Genomic DNA, 6,628 nt, shown 5'->3' on the forward strand with positions numbered 1-6,628 from the left:
CTCTGCCTAGATTTCAGAGGTTGTATGGAAATGCATGTATGTCCAGGTACAAGTTTGTGCAAGGGCAGAGTCTTCGTGGAGAACCTCTGCTACGGCAGTGCTGAAGGGAAATGTGGGGTCAGAGCCTCCACACAGAGTCCCCACTGGGGCACTTCCTAGTGGAGCTGTGAAAAGAAGCCAAGTCCTCTAGACCGCATAATGGTAGATCCATCAACAGGTTGCACCATGTACCTGGAAAAGCTGCAGACAGTCCATGCTAGCCATGAAAGTAGCTAGGCAGAAACTACCCTGCAAAGCCACAGGGGTGGAGCTGCCCAAGGCTATGGGAGCTCACCTCTTGCATCAGTGTGACATGAATGTGAGATATGGAGTTAAAGGAGATCACTTTGGAATTTTAAGGTTTAATGACTGCCTTATTGGCTTTTGGACTTGCATGGGGCCTGTAGCCCCTTTGTTTTGTCCAATTTCTCCCATTTGGAATGGGTATATTTACCCAATGCCTGTACCTCCATTGTATCTAGTAACTAACTTGCTTTTGATTTTATAGGTTTATAGGTGAAGGGACTTGCCTTGTCTCAGATGACACTTTGGACTTAATGAGATAATGCTGGAATGAGTTAAGACTTTGGGGGACTGTTGAAAAGACATGATTGTGTTTTGAATAGTGAGGACATGAGATTTGGAAGGGACCAGGAGCAGAATGATATGGTTTGACTGTTTCCCCACCCAAATCTCATCTTGAATTATAGTTCCCATAATCCCCACCTGTCATGGGAAGGACCTGGTAGGAGGTAATTGAATCATGGGGGTGGTTTCCCCCATGCTATTCTTGTGATGGTGAGTGAGTTCTCAGGAGAGCTGATGGTTTTATAAGGGGCTTCTTCCTTCATTTGGTTCTCATTCTTCTTTTTCCTGCTGCCATGTGAAGAAAGATATGTTTTCTTCTCCTTCCATCATGGTTGGAAGTTTCCTGAGACCTCTCTAGTCATGCTGAGCTGTGAGTCAATTAGACCCCTTTACTTTATAAATTACCCATTCTCAGATATCTCTTTATTAGCCATGTGAGAATAGACTAATATACCAGTAAAGTGTTTGGCTCAAAATGACCCTAAAAATTATGGTACTTCCTGGGGAGACATTTATTTTGTTGTTATTAAGAAAAAAAAGGAAAAATAGTTCAGAAAATAAGGGTGGTAATCTGGTATGTTTTACAAAAAGATCTACTATATCCAAATTTTCTGTCATATGAAATAGCAATCTAACCTCATAAAAATGCATCTCCTTTTTATTTAATTCAAATAGTTAAAATTTTAAAATGCCAGTTTGTTTAAAAAACATTTCACATTTAATTCTTACAACTTTTGAGACAGACACTTTGATACTTCAGTTGTAAAAATAAGTTATGTTTGGAGGATCCAAGATGGCCAAATAGGAACAGCTCCAGAGTGCAGTTCCCAGCAAGAACAATGCAGAGGGTGAATGCCCACTGCATTTCCAAACAAATTTTCACTGTCACAGACCAGGAGATTCCTGGGCTAAAAAGTGCCATGAGTTTTTCAGCATGGCAGTTTCAGCCAGTGCTGGGTTGGCACACAGAAACTCACACAAATCTGGGTGGCCATTTCAACTGGTACCTGGAATGCCTGGGTGACAGAGCCACCAATTCAACTGAAAGAGAGGGGGCAGAGACAGGGAGCCAGACGATCTGGCTTGGCGGGTACCACCCCCACAAAACAAGCAATGTGAAACACTCTAGATTGAGAGTTTCACAGCAAGCACAGCTGGACCCAGGATGGTCCAACTCAATGAGGGGAAGGGCGACCACCACTAAGAAGGCAGTCTGCCACTACTGAGGCAGTTTACACAGCAGCTGGGCAGAGCCTGTGGCAGCTCAGCAATGCCTCTGCTGGCATACTGTGACTAGACTACTACGTGTGGGACAGGGCATCTATGAGAAAAGGTAGCCGTATGACAGGAACTTATCATTAAAGCCGACCTTCCTAGGACAGAGCACTTGGAAAAAGAGGTGGTTATGAGTTCCGCTGCAGCAGACGTAAAAGTACCTGCCCAACAGCTCTGCATGGAACAGTGGAGCTCCCGGCACAGCATTTAAGCTCCTATAAGGGACAGATTGTCTCCTCAAGCAGCTCCCCAACCCCCGTATACCCAAAGAGACACCTCATAAAGGGGAGCTCAGGCCAACATCTGGCAGGTACCCTTCTGGGACAAAGATAACAGAAGAAGAAACCAGCAGCAACCCTTACTGTTCTGCAGCCCCTGTGGGTGATCCTCAGGCAAGCAGGGTCTGGAGTGGACCTCCAGCAGTCCTGCAGCAGAGGGGCTGGACTGTTAGGAGGAAAACTGAGAAACAGAAAGAAATAACTTCATCATCAACAAAAAGGATGTCCACTCAGAGACCCCATCCAAAAATCACCAACTACAAAGACCACAGGTAGATAAAGCCACTAAGATGGGAAGAAACCAGCATAAAAAGGATGAAAACACCAAAAACCAGAACACTTCTCCTCCTCCAAAGGATCACAACCCCTCACCAGCTGGGGATGAAAGATGGATGGAGAATGAATCTGATGAATTGACAGAAACAGGCTCCAGAAGGTGGGTTATAACAAACTTCTCAGAGCTAAAAGTACATGTGCTAACACAATGCAAAGAAACTAAGACCCTAGAAAAAAGATTAGATGAGATGCTAACTAGACTAAACAGCTTAGAAAAGAATATAAATGACTTGATGGAGCTGAAAAACACAACACGAGAACTTCGTGAAGCATACACAAGTTTCAATAGCTGAATCGACCAAGCAGAAGAAAGGATATCAGAGATTGAAGATCAACTCAATGAAATAAAATGAGAAGGCAAGAATAGAGAAAAAAGGGTGAAAAGAAATGAACAAACCCTCCAAGAAATATGGGATTATGTGAAAATACCTAATCTATGTTTGATAGGTTTACCTGAATGTGACGGAGAGAATGAATCCAAGCTGGAAAACACTCTTCAGGATATTATCCAGGAGAACTTCCCCAACCTAGCAAGGAAGGCCACCATTCAAGTCCAGGAAATACAGAGAACACCACAGAGATATTCCTCAAGAAGAGCAACCCCAAGGCACGTAATCGTCAGATTCACCAGGGTTGAAATGAAGGAAAAAATGCTAAGGGCAGCCAGAGAGAAAGGTCGGGTTACCCACAAAGGGAAGCCCATCAGACTCACAGAGGATCTCTTGGCAGAAACCCTATAAGCCAGATGAAGTGGGGGCCAATATTCAACATCCTTAAAGAAAAGAACTTTCAACCTAGAATATCATATCCAGCCAAACTAAGCTTCATAAGCGAAGGAGAAAGAAAATCCTTTATGGACAAGCAAGTGCTGAGAGATTTCGATACCACCAGGCCTGCCTTACAAGAGCTCCTGAAAGAAGCACTAAACAAGGAAAGGAACAACCAGTAACAGCCACTCCAAAAACATTGACACAATGAAAAAAATGCGTCAACTAATGGGAAAAATATCCAGCTAGCATCAAAATGGCAGGATCAAATTAACACATAACAATATTAACCTTAAATGTAAATGGGCTAAATGCCCCAATCAAAAGACACAGACTGGCAAATTGGATAAAAAGTCAAGACCCATCAGTGTGCTGTATTCAGGAAACCCATCTCATGTGCAAGGACACACATAGGCTCAAAATAAAGGGATGGAGGAAGATTTATCAAGCAAATGGAGACCAAAAAAAAAAAAAAAAAAAAAAAAAAGCAGGAGTTGCAATCCTAGTCTCTGATAAAATGTACTTTAAACCAACAAAGATCAAAAGAGACAATGTAGGGCATTACATAATGGTAAAAGGATCAATGCAACAAGAAGAGCTAGCTATCCTAAATATATATGCACCCAATACAGGAGCACCCAGGTACATAAAGTAAGTTCTTAATGACCTACAAAGAGATGTAGACTCCCACACAATAATAATGGGAGACTTTAACACTCCACTGTCAACATTACACAGATCAATGAGACAGAAAACTAACAAAGATATCCAGGACTTGAACTCAGATCTGGACCGAGCAGACCTAATAGACATCTACAGAAATCTCCACCCCAAATCCACAGAATATACATTCTTTTCAGCACCGCATGGCACCTACTCTAAAACTGACCACATAATTGGAAGTAAATCACTCCTCAGCAAATGCAAAAGAACGGAAATCTTAACAAACAGTCTCTCAGACCACAGGGCAATCAAATTAGAACTCAGAATTAAGAAACTAACTCAGAACTGCACAGCTTCATGGAAACTGAACAACTGGCTCCTGCATGTCAACTGGATAAACAATGAAATGAAGGCAGAAATAAAGATGTTCTTTGAAACCAACGAGAATGAAGACAACATACCAGAAACTCTGGGACACATTTAAAGCAGTGTCTAGAGGGAAATTTATAGCAATAAATGCCCCCATGAGAAGCAAGGAAAGATCTAAAATTGATGCCCTATTGTCAAAATTGAAAGAGCTAGAAGAGTAAGATCAAAAAAACTCAAAAGCTAGCAGAAGACAAGAAATAACTAAGATCAGAGCAGAACTGAAGGAGATAGAGACACAAAAAAATCCTTCAAAAAAATCAATAAATCCAGGAACTGGTTTTTTGAAAAGATCAACAAAATAGACAGACCACTAGCCAGATTAATAAAAAAGAAAAAGGAGAAGAATCAAATAGATGCAACAAAAGATGAAAGAGATATCACCACTGATTCCACAGAAATACAAACTACAATCAGAGATTACTACAAACAACTTTATGCACATATACCAGTAAACCTGGAAGAAATGAATACATTCCTGGACACTTGCACCCGCCCAAGCCTAAACCAGAAAGAAGTTGACACCTTGAATAGACCAATAACAAGGGCTAAGTTGAGGCAGCAATTAATAGCCTACCAACCAAAAAGTGTCCAGGTCCAGATGGGTTCACAGCTGAACTCTACCAGATGTACAAAGAGGAGCTGGTACTACTCCTTCTGAAACTATTCCAAACAATACAAAAAGAGGGAATCCTTCCCAAATCATTTTACGAGACCAAAATCATCATGATACCAAAACCCAGCAGAGACTCAACAAAAAAAGAAAACTTTAGGCCAATATCCATGATGAACATAGATGCAAAAATATTCAATAAAATACTGGCAAACCGATTTCAACAGCACATCAAAAAGCTTATCCATCATGATCAAGTAGGCTTCATTCCAGGGATGTATGGCTGGTTCAACATATGCAAGTCTATAAACATAATCTACCACATAAACAGAACCAAAGACAAAAACCACATGATTATCTCAATAGATGCAGAGAACACCTTCGATAAAATTCAACAGCGCTTTATGCTAAAAACTCTCAATAAACTAGGTATCAAAGGAACATATCTCAAAACAATAAAAGCTATTTATGACAAACCTACAGCCAATATCATACTGAATGGGCAAAAACTGGAAGCATTCCCTTTAAAATCTAGCACTAGACAAGGATGCCCTCTGTCACCACTCCTATTCAATATAGTATTGGAAGTTCTAGCCAGAGCAATTAGGCAAGAAGAAAGAAATAAAGCGTATTCAATTAGGAAAAGAGGAATTCAAATTGTCTCTATTTGCAGACGACATGATTGTATATTTAGAAGACCCTATCATCTTAGCCTAAAATCTTAAACTGATAAGCAACTTCAGCAAAGTCTCAGGATACAAAATCAATGTCCAGAAATCACAAGCATTTCTATACACCAATAACAGACTAAGAGAGCCAAATCATGAGCAAACTCCCATTTACAATTGCTATAAAGAGAATAAAATACCTAGGAATACAACTAACAAAGGATGTAAAGGACCTCTTCAAGGAGAACTACAAACCACTGCTCAAGGAAATAAGAGAGGACACAAACAGATGGAGAAACATTCCATGCTCATGGTTAGGAAGAATCAGTATCATGAAAATGGCCATACTGCCCAAAGTAATTTATAGATTCAATGCTATCCCCATCAAGTTACCAATGACTTTCTTCACAGAACTGGAAAAAACCATCTTAAACTTCCTATGGAACCAAAAGAGAGCCCGCATAGCCAAGACAATCCTAAACAAAAAGAACAAAGCTGGAGGCATCATTCTACCTGATTTCAAACTATACTACAAGGATACAGTAATCAAAACAGCATGGTACTGGTACAAAAACAGAGATATAGACCAATGGAACAGAACAGAGGCCCTGGAGGCAACACCACACATCTACAATCATCTGATCTTTGACAAACCTGACAAAAACAAAAAATGGGGAAAGGATTCCCTGATTAATAAATGGTGTTGGGAAAACTGGCTAGCAGTGTGCAGAAAGCAGAAACTGGACCCCTTCCTGACACCTTACACTAAAATTAATTCCAGATGGATTAAAGACTTAAACATAAGACCTAACACCGTAAAAACCCTAGAAGAAAACCTAGGCAAAACCATTCAGGACATAGGCATAGGCAAGGACTTCATGATTAAAACACCAAAAGCATTGGCAACAAAAGCCAAAATAGACAAATGGGACCTAACTAAACTCCAGAGCTTCTGTGCAGCAAAAGAAACTATCA

The sequence above is a fragment of the Aotus nancymaae genome, unplaced genomic scaffold (genome assembly GCF_030222135.1).
Source record: "Aotus nancymaae isolate 86718 unplaced genomic scaffold, 86718_ANA_hifiasm-v0.15.2.pri h1tg000020l, whole genome shotgun sequence".
In the NCBI taxonomy this organism is placed as follows: Eukaryota; Metazoa; Chordata; class Mammalia; order Primates; family Aotidae; genus Aotus; species Aotus nancymaae.